Genomic DNA, 9,390 nt, shown 5'->3' with positions numbered 1-9,390 from the left:
ATATGTGTGTAATTGTTCAGAATATACATGACCATTTGGTTAAAATGCGTGAGGGGAGAAAGTGTATTAACTGTTGTGCAGATTTGGCAAATGCTTTAGAGATAATACTGTGATTATATTTAGTTTTTTTAAGAAAAATGTATACAGGTAGTAACCGAATAAGCTAAGGAGAGGAATACAGTGACATCAAAATGACTTTATAACTGTACAATTAATTGTAGTTCTAAGTTTTTCCACAATATATGCATTAGATGTACTGTAATGTTAAAATAAATTATATTTAATAACACTATTTTGTTTAATTATTTTATTTAGATTAGAATTTTGTTGTGAATCAAAGACAAAATGAACTAAAATTCAGAGTAAATTCCGCAACATATTCTATTTATCAATTAATTACAATGACATTATTTAACCCACACCCGTAGATCTATTTAGAACATATATTTGCAGAAAATTACTAGCCATTGGTGTTTAGATAAATTTGTGTGCGTTGTCAATGCGACTTCGCCATTATGTCAATGTTGAGGATCATTAAGTAATTGAATTCTATTATTATTTGGCAATTAGGTTGGACGAAATAATCTAAAGTTTTCCAATTAGAGTCATTGTTTCTTAGATAATAACATATGTTTATTTATACTAAACTATAATATACATAAAAACAAATATTAATAGATCATTTAAAGTTTTCAATATTATCCATATATGTGTATATCAACAATATATATTATACTAGCCATTATTATACTGTAGCCTAAATAGATCATCACAAACTCCAAGAAATTAAGATCAAATAAATCTAGAACTAAACTAAACTGGACCATTTACAGATTGTGCTGACTTGAAATGAATGAATCATATCAAAACTCAATTAACCGTCCGGTCATTGGCCAAACTTTCACCATTCGTTCAATTGCCGGGTACCCGGGTACCCATCTATGATTTTTCAGTGTAAACTGGCTATGTGGCATATGAAATAGCTATAGGGACACAGTTTATAGTCCTCATAGAAATAACAATAGCAGAATGCCAAGCCAATCGATATTTAGGTACCTGCGATGTCCCTTTCACCTTTTCATGTCGTACGAAAATAAAGAAATGTGTTCAGTTGAAATTCTACAAGCGTAGCGTAGTACATAGTAATTATGCTATCATCGATGCATCATGAAGCTAAAATTAGTGATAGTGCAAAGAAAAAACCGAAAATTATTGAGTTTTGTAACTGGTCTAAAGCTGGAATAGACACGATGTTTAAAATGATTGGTAGATATACTACAAAAAGATCACCAAAGGTTGCCTCTAGCATTTTTTACAATATTCTCGATATTGCCTGCCTTGCATCATATATTCTGTATTATGAGAATAATAAAATTATTTTAAAAAAATCGTATGAACGACGATTATTTTATCGGCAATTGGGCAGAGAGCTATGTACTCCTTTCGTTGAAAATCGTTCGAATAATGCACAAATTATGAGGCATTTCTCAACGAAAGTGGTGACTGAATCTCTTAATGGTCGAGTTGTCAATCCGAATGCACATCAGCGAACATCATCTGTATCATTGACACCTCAGACGCAGCTCGATTCAACTGGGAGGAAAAAAATTACTGGTGTATGCTATGAATGTCTCCAAAGTGAATTTAAAAAGACGTTGCAAAACTAGAAAAATATGTTCGGTATGTGAGAACCGTATTTGTGACGAACACTGTATTACAAGCACAACATGTGAAGGATGTACGAAATAATTTGTTGTACTTCAATTTTTATATGGCACTGTATCATAATAAATAAAATAATCTAAATAAATAAATAGTAAAAAAATGGAAAACGATATTAACAAAATAAAATCAAAACGGAGTTATGTATTTCTTACTTACTATTTTTGTTATTGTTTATAATAAGAATTATTGTTTAAATAAAATAATTACAAACTATATTGTCTATTATCAATTTAAAAGTCAAATTAACTAAATACTTTAATAAGCAGTCTCTGAAGTGTATATAAACCCGTCGTTCATATACATTAATCTTAGTGGGTACCCGAGTACCTGGATATTGAACGGGCGGGGTATCAAGTTTGATAATTTTTATTAATTAATTGATTGTTAAAGAGTTTGACGAAAAATGGGTGTCAAATTACTTCAATTTTGGGGATCCAGACGGCCATAACAAATTTTTAAGGAGAAGTTAATATATTTTACCTGAAAATGATGAAATGGATACGCGGGTGCCCGGTCATTAACCGAACAGTAGTAATATTTAAGTGACACCATAAGTGAATTTTTATGTGAACGTTTTAATAATGTTAGTGCTGAGTATTCGCTCTCAGAGATAATTAGCAGAAAGCTACAAGATTTGCAAACCACTTCGAGATAATATTCTAACCCCATATAGTAGATGATGTTAAATCATTACCCTGTGTCATGGGACAGGAAATATGAATATATGAATATCCATTTGTTGAATTTAAAATAAAAATAAAACAATAATATTAGCGCAAAAAAGGTTTCTGGTTTTGACATTATTTCCGAAAAAATATTAAAGGAACATCCTAAAAAAGCACTAATTAAGATCCGTAACGGACTAGCGGTGTTGGCCACCGAAAAAAATATTGATATTTCGATGTATCGTTATTTAAAAAAATATCGATATATGGGAGGAAAAATATATCGATATTTTTTTTACAATAAGTATAAAAAAATTGATATTTTTAAGAAAATACAAAAAATAGTGAAATGTTAGCCTAAAAAAATATATATATTGCCTATATCTCTTAAATAATAGTGATATTTTTGATATTATTATCAAAAATATCAAACATCAAAATAATTGGTTTATTAAAAACTAGCTGACCCGGCAAACTTCGTACTGCCTCAATCGATAAATAAAAGACCTAATAAGTAATTAATAAAAAATACTCGCTATATATTAATTTTTATTGTTATTTTCGATTAATTACACATTATATATCATACTTAAAAACAGAGTTTTCCTATAATACTGGCTATTTATAAGGCTTCAATTAGATATTTTCAGAGATACACACACAGTTATGATACAGTTTGTTAATCAATTTAAAGCTTTCTGGTAAACTTTTTTTTGTAGTGCCTAAATAAACAAAGATGACGGTTTTCCGACGCGCGAACAAGAGGCGTATAATTCTCCATGCGCGAAGCGGGGAAACTCCAAGTTGATTCTGCAAACTTCCAACGACTGTCCTTAGGATTTATTTATGGTCATCATAAAGGCCATACGTACTGGAAATTGTAAACGTTTAAAATCGAATGGTAAATGCGTTGGAATCATCGGTATATGCGGGATCAAGCCATCCTCTGCTTTTTATTTTCCCTTTGTGATTGTTGCCTCAATGACGTTATTCATCATCTTTTTCACAGCCAGCCAGTTGATTAATGTTACGCAGTATGATGACAACTGAACCTACTTTTAACTTCAAATTGTGAGGTGGTAACGCAGGCAATTCCAGTGAATTTAAAAACTCTATGGTATAGTTCACTACGTCGTCCATAACGGTGTCGACTAATTTGAAGGAAACCAACTGTCCCGGAAGAGTGTCCTGTATATATGTGTAGCGCCAAATGGTGTCATCTGGAAACAGCTGTTATATTTCTGAATGTTGACCAAAAAGTGCTTAGAATCATTTCCAATCCCAGAAACTAAAGAGCGAGGATCTGATGGTGGGACCAATTTTGGCAATTTTACTTTGCATACAGCACAACATAATCCAGTAGATTCATAACGGTATTTTAATGCCTTGCAATATTTACAAATTATTGTCATTTCCCCAATTGTTACCAATTTGTCGGCACAATAATCAATTGCCTCATCATAGTATAATGCAGCTCGTTCCAGGAGCACTGTTTCTGCGGAATCGCTCAGTTTCATTTTCTCGTGCTCGCTCTTGTTGTGTTTGATGTGTACGAACTCGTTGCATTCTACTTCATTGTCACTCTCTAAAGAACGCAATTCTAACATAGCAACACGACTATTATCTGTCTCTCTCTGGTCATCAGTGCGGTTGCACGTGAGGTAGCTTTTCGCACATTTGATTGACTGCGACGACCTAGGTCAGGTCGTCTTCTCCTCGGCGTCGTAAATTGTAATTAATCAAAGTGCGAAATGTTCTCAAGCACTTAGCACTAAAGTAAATGGTAATTAATAAAAGTGAGAAAAGTTCTCGCGCACTCAGCGGTAAAGTGTCACTATCACAAAAAAATCAGCAAAAAAAGAGCACATAATTTGAAACGTCACTATCGCAAAAGATCACCGAAGGTAAGAAAGTTCTCGCGCACGTAGATTTCTAAATAAGTTTTCTAAATAGTTTTGAATTTCTTGATGTTGTTATGTATATCACTTATTATTAGCTTTTTCAGCTATTTTGTGGCCTTGTTGAATTTTCTCTTGTTTTCTTCTATTCTGATTTGTTGCAAGCTTTTCGGAAATTTTTTGTTTAATTATAGATGAAATATAATTAAACTTTTGATATGTCGCGCAATTAGGTGTTGCGTACAATGCGGCCTCTTGTATAGATTTTGTTATATATTTTTCTGCTATTTTTGTATCCCATTCTGTTTTGAGAGGTAAATTTAGAGATATTAAACTGTTTAATTTCTCTCTAAATAATGGCCAGTTGGTTTGATGTTATGCAAAGAAGTTGGTTTTGTTTGTATTTGAGTTCACTGTTATAATAACTGGTGAGTGATCAGATGATAGATCGAAGCATGATTTAGCTTTTCACGTTTTGGTGTCAATATTTTTTGTAACACAAAAATCTATGGTATCGGAAACTTTATTTCTATCTGACGGACAATATGTTGGCTCACCAGTAGCGATATGCTGAAGATATGTGCCTTCATTGCTTTGACCAATTATCTGCCTTTTGCTGTAATTAATCTAGAATCCCACATTACATGTTTTGCATTGTAGTCTCCTCCGGCAATGAATCTATTACCCAGCATGTTAAAGAAACCGTGGTATAGGCCTATTATAACTTAAGAAAATACAGACAGGTGCGCCACAGGGAAGTGTATTGAGGCCAGTCCTTTATCTACGGTACACTCAGGACTTGCCTACTTTCAATGAAAATGTTGTTGCTGCATTTACAGATTTTAGCTATTGGAGATAACAACACTGAATCAACCGAAGCCAACAAAGGAATCAAGCACAAGCTAATATATCCAAATCAACAAAGAGTCCCGCATGAATATACAAGTAAATATATTGGCATGGTTCTTCATGTTAAGCTCAGGTGTCAGCCACGTGTTAAGAAAACATGTGAAAAACTCAAGCTGTGCTCAAGTACAGAAAAATTGTTGTTGAATAGATATTCAGCTCTGTCAGTTTATAGTAAGCTTTTGTTTTACCAACATGTCTCGAAATTAGCGTGGACTTATCGTGTTCAATTCTGTGAATGCATCAGCCAAAGCATTATAAATATTATACAAGGATTCCAAAACAAGGAACTGCAAGGTTCTGCATGCTCCATGGTACTTTCATAATGGTAATCTGCATAAGGACCTAAAGGTGGAAACTGTTTATAACGTTATCAAGGACTACCATTAAGAAGGATTAACATTAAAAAGACATGAACAGATGATGATGGATAATGAACATCATTGTTGGGGTTCTCTAGCTCCTAGAAAATGGTAGCTTAGTCAGAATATTAAAGATAGTAAAAGCATTTGTTCTAGTTTAGTGAAGATAAGTAAAATTTAGTGTACATTGACAGTGACATAGATATTAAACAGAAAGAGTGTATCGCAGAATAAGTACTTTGTAATTTTAAAACCGTAGCAAAATATAATAAAAACAAATAGCTTATTAGCGTTAATTTTCGAAATTGGTTTAATAAATAATAATAGAAAAATCAAAGAAATCTAATAGTTAAGGATAAAAAGTATACATAAATCATTTTTATTTTAACATAACCAGATATATTACATTTTTTGATATATACAGTTGGGATATTCGCGGACACCGAAAATTCCAGTTTTATTAATAAAACATAAATAACTTTCTCACGCAGAGAGTTTGGGCTATATTTGCATATGGTCCTAATGTAAAACGAAATGCAAAAATGGGGGAAATTTATATTCAGCTACCGATCTTGGACAGATCCGAAGTAAATCGAAAATATGAAAAAATTCATGATGTATATAAAAATAATAATTAATTATATATTTGTTATTAATCAAGATCGAGTAAGTCAGGTTCCTTAACGGTAACTTACTAAATTATCTACAAAACCTGTATTGCAAATTTTTATTTATCTGTTAAGAATAACCTGTTAAGAATGTTAAGAATTAACTGATAAAGAAGTTGTGTTATAATGTATTTTATGCCTACTTCAATTTTTATATGGCACTGTATCATAATAAATTAAATAATCTAAATAAATAAATAGTAAAAAAATGGAAAACGATATTAACAAAATAAAATAAAACGGAGTTATGTATTTCTTACTTACTATTTTTGTTATTGTTTATAATAAGAATTATTGTTTAAATAAAATAATTACAAACTATATTGTCTATTATCAATTTAAAAGTCAAATTAACTAAATACTTTAATAAGCTGTCTCTGAAGTGTATATAATCTTAGTGGGTACCCGAGTACCTAGATATTGAACGGGCGGGGTATCAAGTTTGATAATTTTTATTAATTAATTGATTGTTAAAGAGTTTGACGAAAAATGGGTGTCAAATTACATCAATTTTGGGGATCCAGACGGCCATAACAAATTTTTAAGGAGAAGTTAATATATTTTACCTGAAAATGATGGAATGGATACGCGGGTGCCCGGTCATTAACCGAACAGTAGTAATATTTAAGTGACACCATAAGTGAATTTTTATGTGAACGTTTTAATAATGTTAGTGCTGAGTATTCGCTCTCAGAGATAATTAGCAGAAAGCTACAAGATTTGCAAACCACTTCGAGATAATATTCTAACCCCATATAGTAGATGATGTTAAATCATTACCCTGTGTCATGGGACAGGAAATATGAATATATGAATATCCATTTGTTGAATTTAAAATAAAAATAAAACAATAATATTAGCGCAAAAAAGGTTTCTGGTTTTGACATTATTTCCGAAAAAATATTAAAGTAACATCCTAAAAAAGCACTAATTAAGATCCGTAACGTAATAAATGCTCGATTCAGACTAGCGGTGTTGGCCACCGAAAAAATATTGATATTTCGATGTATCGTTATTTAAAAAAATATCGATATATGGGAGGAAAAATATATCGATATTTTTTTTACAATAAGTATAAAAAAATTGATATTTTTAAGAAAATACAAAAAATAGTGAAATGTTAGCCTAAAAAAATATATATATTGCCTAAATCTCTTAAATAATAGTGATATTTTTGATATTATTATCAAAAATATCAAACATCAAAATAATTGGTTTATTAAAAACTAGCTGACCCGGCAAACTTCGTACTGCCTCAATCGATAAATAAAAGACCTAATAAGTAATTAATAAAAAATACTCGCTATAAATTAATTTTTATTGTTATTTTCGATTAATTACACATTATGTATCATACTTAAAAACAGAGTTTTCCTATAATACTGGCTATTTATAAGGCTTCAATTAGATATTTTCAGAGATACACACACAGTTATGATACAGTTTGTTAATCAATTTAAAGCTTTCTGATAAACTTTTTTTTGTAGTGCCTAAATAAACAAAGATGACGGTTTTCCGACGCGCGAACAAGAGGCGTATAATTCTCCATGCGCGAAGCGGGGAAACTCCAAGTTGATTCTGCAAACTTCCAACGACTGTCCTTAGGATTTATTTATGGTCATCATAAAGGCCATACGTACTGGAAATTGTAAACGTTTAAAATCGAATGGTAAATGCGTTGGAATCATCGATATATGCGGGATCAAGCCATCCTCTGCTTTTTATTTTCCCTTTGTGATTGTTGCCTCAATGACGTTATTCATCATCTTTTTCACAGCCAGCCAGTTGATTAATGAATATACAAGTAAATATATTGGCATGGTTCTTCATGTTAAACTCAGGTGGCAGCCACGTGTTAAGAAAACATGTGAAAAACTCAAGCTGTGCTCAAGTACAGAAAAATTGTTGTTGAATAGATATTCAGCTCTGTCAGTTTATAGTAAGCTTTTGTTTTACCAACATGTCTTGAATTGTGGACTTATGGTGTTCAATTCTGTGAATATATCAGACAAAGCATTATAAATATTATACAAGGATTCCAAAACAGGGAACTGCAAGGTTCTGCATGCTCCATGGTACTTTCATAGTGGAAATCTGCATAAGGACCTAAAGGTGGAAACTGTTTATAACGTTATCAAGGACTACCATTAAGAAGGATTAACATTAAAAAGACATGAACAGATGATGATGGATAATGAACATCATTGTTGGGGTTCTCTAGCTCCTAGAAAATGGTAGCTTAGTCAGAATATTAAAGATAGTAAAAGCATTTGTTCTAGTTTAGTGAAGTTATAAGTAAAATTTAGTGTACATTGACAGTGACATAGATATTAAACAGAAAGTGTGTATCGCAGAATAAGTACTTTGTAATTTTAAAACCGTAGCAAAATATAATAAAAACAAATAGCTTATTAGCGTTAATTTTCGAAATTGGTTTAATAAATAATAATAGAAAAATCAAAGAAATCTAATAGTTAAGGATAAAAAGTATACATAAATCATTTTTATTTTAACATAACCAGATATATTACATTTTTTGATATATACAGTTGGGATATTCGCGGACACCCAAAATTCCAGTTTTATTAAATAAAACATAAATAACTTTCTCACGCAGAGAGTTTGGGCTATATTTGCATATGGTCCTAATGTAAAACGAAATGCAAAAATGGGGGAAATTTATATTCAGCTACCGATCTTGGACAGATCCGAAGTAAATCGAAAATATGAAAAAATTCATGATGTATATAAAAATAATAATTAATTATATATTTGTTATTAATCAAGATCGAGTAAGTCAGGTTCCTTAACGGTAACTTACTAAATTATCTACAAAACCTGTATTGCAAATTTTTATTTATCTCTTAAGAATAACCTGTTAAGAATGTTAATAATTAACTGATAAAGAAGTTGTGTTATAATGTATTTTATGCCGTTTTGTTCGATAACTTTGCCATTTTGAGAGTTATTCCATTATACTTGTACCACAGAAGCCTTTGTCCATACAGTTAAAAAAGTGGAATAGTCGATTTCCACAAGCATAACTTGGTGGGAATTATTCAACAGCAACATAGCTTGCCATGGCCAGGAACAGACGGCAATTATTTGATGCTAAGTTCGAACTATAAGGTAGATGCATAATAACTTCCCGACCAAGATCTCAGGT

The sequence above is a fragment of the Rhynchophorus ferrugineus genome, unplaced genomic scaffold (assembly GCF_030347505.1).
Source record: "Rhynchophorus ferrugineus isolate W39M unplaced genomic scaffold, kcgeb_rfMv2 rfM4, whole genome shotgun sequence".
Classification (NCBI taxonomy): domain Eukaryota; kingdom Metazoa; phylum Arthropoda; class Insecta; order Coleoptera; family Curculionidae; genus Rhynchophorus; species Rhynchophorus ferrugineus.
This window is presented reverse-complemented; position numbering follows the sequence as displayed.